Source organism: Polistes fuscatus, unplaced genomic scaffold (assembly GCF_010416935.1).
Source record: "Polistes fuscatus isolate 324 unplaced genomic scaffold, CU_Pfus_HIC Scaffold92, whole genome shotgun sequence".
NCBI classification, from domain to species: domain Eukaryota; kingdom Metazoa; phylum Arthropoda; class Insecta; order Hymenoptera; family Vespidae; genus Polistes; species Polistes fuscatus.
Window position 1 is genome coordinate 43,284 of NW_025113176.1, and position 7,378 is coordinate 50,661.

The 7,378-nt window shown below is 31.7% G+C and overlaps 1 pseudogene; it reads left to right on the plus strand.

Moving 5' to 3' along the window:
* Window positions 1-219: 219 nt before the first annotated feature.
* LOC122525846 lies at window positions 220-2,152 on the plus strand (annotated as a pseudogene).
* Window positions 2,153-7,378: the final 5,226 nt, after the last annotated feature.

Genomic DNA, 7,378 nt, shown 5'->3' on the forward strand with positions numbered 1-7,378 from the left:
GATTAGAGTATCAGGGAAGACGACGTGCATTATGGCGATCGAGTGTGCCTGAACTTCGCGAGCTACCATCATTTTCGGTATTTTATAGACAATATTGTTCGATCAAATTTCGCTTTATATCTTCAATATTTAGAACGATATCGGTCGATTTGTATAATAAATACAAAGAATAAATAACTCTTGGAAATATATAGAACTTAGCCAAGGTATCTCGGCAAGATGCAACAGACCAGGTGAGTGCTCGTCCTTCTGTTCTATTAAAAGTTTTTTCCATTATCTCATTGGTTTTCATTTAGAACAAATTGATACTCATTATAGCGACCTTGGAACACTCTTAGCAAACATTCGATTACTTTTTCTCCCTTAGTTGTGGCTTCAATTTATTTTATATAACCTTCTCTTGTTACTATTACATATTAGATTTCTAAAAGAAGAAATGCTATAGCAAATTAATTATAAACTTAACAGAGATATAATAAATGACAAATTATAGTTAAAATTTTCACATTGCATCCTGTATTGGATGTTTAATTGTTGTACTTAGGTCATTCATTTTTTATACGTTGTCTCATTTATCTTTATGATAGGAAAACAGTAGTTGTATAATTTTTTTCTTTTTTATTTATCGACAGCTTACAAGAGAAGAAACCTTCACATACCTATTTGCAATGTGGTAGAGAGATGCAATCGATGAAGCGCAAAAGGAGTACAGCTGAACTTTCTGAAGATTCAGAAAATATATATCCCCCTAGCAAAGTACCAGCATTAACTCACGTGCCATACAATGAGTCTTGTAATGGTGCGCTTTCCATGGAGAATCCATGCACGCCTCTTCAAACATCTCCAACGCCTTTAAAGGAACAGCAGGAGCCAGCAACTTGGTCCGAATTAAAAAACGCGACTTGTTTCTTAACACCTTCCGGCTCTAGCAATGGAACAAATAGGTCAGCTCCGCTTCCAGTCTTTCCTTGGGCAGATAGTAGGCACGTATGGAGCCTTATGTGTTTGGCAGATCAAAAGACTCATAGTCAAAAAGATTCACATATGTTTCAAAGGCATCCGACATTACAACCACGAATGCGAGCTATATTGTTGGATTGGCTTATTATAGTATGCGAAGTGTACAAACTACACAGACAAACTTATTACCTTGCTATGAACTATATAGACAGGTATCTGTCTATTCATCAAAACATACAAGAAAGTCAATTACAACTTATAGGTATTACATGTCTGTTCATAGCAGCTAAGGTACGTATTCTTTATTTACCTTTTTTTTTGCATTATATCTACTCATTTCAAATACTTTATTTATAAATATAACAATCTAATGAAACATTTAATTTATTTTCAGGTCGAAGAAATTTATCCACCTAAAATAGCTGGTTTGCATACGTCACTGATGGAGCTTGTACCGAGGAAGAGATTTTAAGAAAAGAGTTAATCATTTTGAAGGGATTCGGATGGAATCTATCATCCGTGACTGCTCCGAATGGCTTAATATTTACATGCAAATAGAATGCGGTGATTGGTCTAAGCCAACGTGTTTATATATCCACAATATGGCGGATTACATTATACGCAAGCTGCTCAGCTTTTGGATTTAGCAACTTTGGATGAAGGCAGTTTAAAATTTCCTTACAGCCACCTAGCTGCAGGATGCATTTACCATATACAAGGACGAGAGTGTGCTTTAAATGTGTCGCGTCTTTCTTGGGAACAGTTGGCCCCTTGCGTCAAATGGTTAATCCCATTTGCTAAAACAATATTGGAAGATGGTCCCAAATTTTTGTTAAGTTCCACTGTATCTTCTGTAGAATCTAACTCTGGATCTGGACTTAAAGCAACAGTACCTAACATAGTGATAGACGAATCGCATCGAATCCAAACTCATGTTGTAGATCTGAACATGTTAGAGAAAGCGCAACAACGATTGATAGAAGACCTAGAAGAAATAGAAAGTAAAACTGAATCCGATTTAAATAGTAGTCCAACTGAAAATTGTCTTTTAACTCCTCCTTCTAGCGGTCAAAAAAATTATCCATCGACTCCAAGTCATCCACCACAGTTTCGCCCGTAAACATAATAATTATTTGCTAACTATTACTCATCTCTTTGCGAATAATTTTTTTTAAATTTTAGAGTTATTATTTTGAAATAGAAAGAAAGAGATTTATTATTGATAAGAAAAAAAAGAATTATGAGAAATGGAGGAGATAGAGAGAGAATGAAAAGAAAAAAAAACACTAACAGCGCTCACGCGATCAAATCTTATGCTCGTGCGTACATTAGTTGTTACATTTTATTTCGTAAATAATATGCATAATGTTAATTCCTTTATGTACATTGATCGATAGATCATATCTTGAACAATCGTTTAGTATGAGATGGTGATTGTTGTAGAAAATAACTCTGTAAAAGGCATTATTATAAGAAAATATCCATTCTGAGCACAAATTTAATGTAATATATATTTTAGTATAAATATATAAACATTTACATTTAAAAAAAAAAACAGAAAAAAATAAGTGCCTTGTTTTAAAGCAACTTAAACTTAAATAAGAGCCATATATTAAATGGTAACTAATCTCTGTAATTATATCCATACAGTAAAGTTTCACGCAACATATACTTTAACAAATCATATTTAATTAATATTGTTCTTATTCTTATAAATATTATTATTATTATTATTATTCTAATACATATATACACCATCAAAAAACAAAAAAAAAGTTATTCTAGTGCCTATGAAAAATCTTTACTTGTAGTTCTTTTTATTTATATGAAAGAACATTGTTAATAGTATTATATATTATATATATTGTAAATAGTATTATATATAATATATAAGCATAATATATAAACGATATATACATATATTATTATTAATGTACTATGTAATGCGGTAATATATTAATGTGTTGTTCGCGTGTGCAGTTTTATACATATTATATATATATATAATATATAATATATAATATGCATAAAAAAGAAGAAAATTTCGAGTGAGTGGATGCGCGTGAAATTGTGCGAGAGAAATTAGCATGAGTAAATGTGACAAATAAGACTTATAACCACCATATCTCGTGGTGATATTTTCACACTGCCGTTCACGTACCAACGTGATTGTTTATACAAATTTGTATGAAGCTTGAGAATACATTTGTTAATCTATAGGGTATTCAAAAAAGAGCTTTTACCATTAATCATTTTAATTATAATAATTATAATAATTGCCTTATTGTAAGTAATTCGAACAAATTATTGTATACGATTATAGTATCGCATGAATTTTAATTCTAAATTTAGTAATAGAAACTTGTAAGAATAATATTATATGTTTAGTTAACATTATATATCTCTTTTTTTTTATATAAACAATAAAAAAAATGCAATAAAATTCATACGTATGAAATTTTGCCGCGCATTTTCATTAAGATTCCTAGAAATCTATATTACCGACTGTGAAAATAAAAAATACAGCGCCATTGCATTTAAATCAAACAAATAAATCACTCGTTCTGATTGGTCATTGGAATCATCTTCTTGTTGCAAAATATTGCTGCAGTGTTAGAAAAAGTGTAGTACGGTTATATTTGTATGATATACCATGGAATAAAAAGAATTAAACGAATCTAATGAGATCAAGTATGTTATACGGTAAAGAAAATGTATACCTTTATTTATTAGACATAGAAAATAAGATTTTTGTTGAGTGGAGATCATTCTTCTAATCAATTGAAACCTGTTGAGCCTTCGCAAGTACATAGTGTTTAAAAACTCGATATTTTAAAAATTATTTAGTATAAATTAACAAATATCATTAAACAGCAACGAGAAATCGTAGTTACATTTATCTGTCATAAAAATTCAAGATTAAGATCCGATCTATAAACTATTCTTTTTTCTTTCTTTGTTAATTCATTAATTCATTCAATTTTGCATAAGACTAACTTTAATATAAGTAAAAATTTAAATATTTTACTGTTACATATATACAGTAATTATATATTTAGTTAACATTATGTATTTCATTAAATAAAAATACGATAATACGTATATATCTTGCTTATTTTACAATTAAATAAAATTAAAGAAATCTGTATTACCAATTTTTATTGGTCGAGAAAATGAATTTTATTCTTTATCGAGAAAATGAATATTATTCTTTATCTGTTTTTATTTATTTTTATTCTTTATTTATTTATCTTTTCTTTATCAGTTGGATTTTCTCCTAGAAACAACTTTTGAATGGCTTCATCTATTGATGCTTGGTTTTCTTGATTATAATTCTTTATGTCTTCCTCTGTGATTTCTAAAAAATTAGTGGGGGGGCGTCTTCTCCTTTTGCTAATTTTTGCCATCGGTGGGATCCTAATTGCCGGGAGTGAAATATCTGTCCCTAGGATTTTCTTTTTTACTCTGTTTGTTTCTTGTTGTTTTTCCATTTTCTTTCAAACATTTTTCGGACGTTCGTGCCAAAATATAAAATTATATTGACCATTGTTTTCTATTTCTGAACTTTGCATTTTTTTAAGGGGGAAATACGTGTAGAGGCTTCAAAAAAATCAATATTTTTTTTTATAAATCGCTTGTAAAACTATTAAAAAATTTAGTCATAAAATTTCAGATCAAAAATCAAAATCGTTCGAAAGTTATAAGCGATTACGTGAGCGTCCGTCGTTCAAGTGTCGGTACGCGTGGCATGTAATACGGAGCGGTCGGGGTTTTTTCAAACGCGCTTTTCTCGAAACTGTGTACACTCTAGCTTAAAAAGTTTTCTACGATCATTTTGAAACTTGGTATACAGCTTCTTCATATAAAAATTGCGGATTTCAGAATGTACACAATCTGCTCAGTCAAGTGGTGAAAACTGATATCTCCGTTACTTTTCGAGGAAAATCTTAGAAAATTTTGGGAATATATTAACAAATGTAGGTGTAAAATAGTCTAACAATATTAATAAATTACATAAATTCCTTATGTATTAAAAAAATTCAAGAATATCACAATGAAAAGATCGTTTCACAACTATTTCTCCCCTTAAACGACATACGTATACCTTTCTCGTTTTTTTTCCTATGTCTATTAGATAGCATTATTATTCTCTAGTAGCTCTAATATTTTAAAGGGACCGTTGTAAGTGTTATCGAATTTTCCTTATTTTACTGCCAGTAAGAAGACTTCATCTTCTTTTATCGTAATAAGTTTTACTCCTGAGCTTTGCCTTTTCTAATTCTGTCGCGCAAGAGATTGTGGTCGATTTACTTCATCGAAATGATCATTTGGATATTGGTTGTATGTGAGATCCACGTCTTCCTCTATAGGAAGGAAAGATAACGATAGGCAGGCAAGTTTTGCAAACACTAATTCGTAAGTGTATGCTTTGTTCCCTCATGTACACTGGTATTATAAGAGAACAGCGCAGAATTCAACCACAAGTCCAAATCATTCTCTTTATTATTTATGTAGGTGTTGAGGTATTGTAATAGGACTTGGTGCGACCTTTTGAGAGATCTGTTAAATTACGAGTGATATGCAGTTGTAGTGAATTGTTTAACATTACATCGTTTTACTAACCCTCTAAATACAGCGGATATTAAATTTCTCCCTTGATCGGTAATAAAGCGCGATGTCCGAAAAGGATGATGAATTCTTGGTAGAAAGCATTCGCGGTCGCGGCAGCACTAATTGTGGTTTGAGGTACAGCTCGAGAATATTTAGTGTAGCCGGGACCAGGCAGGTCTTCTAGAGGTCGAATAACGATAAAAGATAGCAATTGAGTGAGGATGCAAGGTAAATGACGGTGATGGAAGGGAAATGATACAAGGTGGTAAAAATTATAAATTCCGATAGCTCTGATTCACTTGAATATGTAATTATTATTTCGTTTTCTTACTGAAAAATGGAGGAGCAAGATCCTTTTTAGTAGTATCCAATCAGTAGTGATTGCTTTAGGAGTGCTTGGGCTGGTCGCTGGTTAGCTTCTTTCCCGATTTGCACACGTTTGTATAACACTTACAGTAAAGAATCAAAATCGAGCTATAGTCAGAATGCAGCTAATCACTTGAAAAACAAAGTACAGCTAATTACTGGAACTAAGGTCAGAGTAAAGGCTTGAGGGCAAAGCCCTCCTAGTCTTTATAAAAACCAGAGGTCCTGTCGTAGTGGGGATGGTCCTTTCCCCATCCTTTACGCAAGCCAACCCAAGCCTTCCTGATGCATCACAGCTACTACAAAATTCTTATGAAGGCTCACATATTTTCCTTAATATTACGTAGATAATTAATACAATTTCTTATTCTTAAAATCTAAGTCTTATTTAATATTTCTTCTACATATTTTTATTGTTCATTCTTATAACATGCAGTAATTTTCCTTCTTTCAATATTCGAATCTTATTTAATTAATTCCGACGATACTCATAATAATCTTTTCTAAACTCAATTTAAATGTTTAACTTTATTTATTATTCTTAATTATATTTATAGTCTTTTGATTTGATGTCTTGTAAATTTCTATATATATTTTATCTATTTATTTATATTTATTTGTACGTATTCTTTCTTTTTTTTTTTCTTTTTTATGTTTAATTTTGTCGGGTTATCCAATTAAATTGAAATACGCAGTATCGTTGAAAAAGATATTTATTTAACATAACTGTGAAATATATATAATATTGCAACTCAACACGTTGCTACTTAATATACCGCGTCGCGCTAACCCTGCTCTATTACACCATCTGCCAACTTACTAAAAACTAAGTGGTTTGGTACCACTGTATCGGAGACGCCTGAGATACCAAGATAGGCAACTCGCTTTATTTTTCCAACACTCCCCCTTATCTAGGCGTCGTAGATTCCCTCAACATAAACTTAATAGTTTCACACAGGTATTATGCTTGTTACTCGCTAAGGCTTTGGTTAATATATCGGCGGTCATCTTCTCCGTACTTAAATACTTTACAATAATATCACCCCGCTCTTGCGCTTCACGTGAAAAATGATACCTTATATCTATATGTTTGCTACGGCCATGGTAAACGCTATTCTTACATAGTTCTATGGCACTTTGGTTATCACAATAAACTTTGGTTGGTTGCTTTAACAATTCATAGGCCTTCATATGTTTTAATAAGTTTCTAACGTATATAATCTCTTTTGTAACTTCTGAAAGGCTCATATATTCAGCTTCCATAGTGGAAAGGGCAACTGACTTCTGCTTCTTACTGTTCCAGCTAACTGGACCCCCTGCAATGTGTACACTGTACCCTGAACACGATCGTCTATCACTAGTATCTCCTGCCCAATCTGCGTCTACATACCCTAATAAACCGATTTCGTCTTTGGTATAAGTTATCCCATAGTCTGCAGTT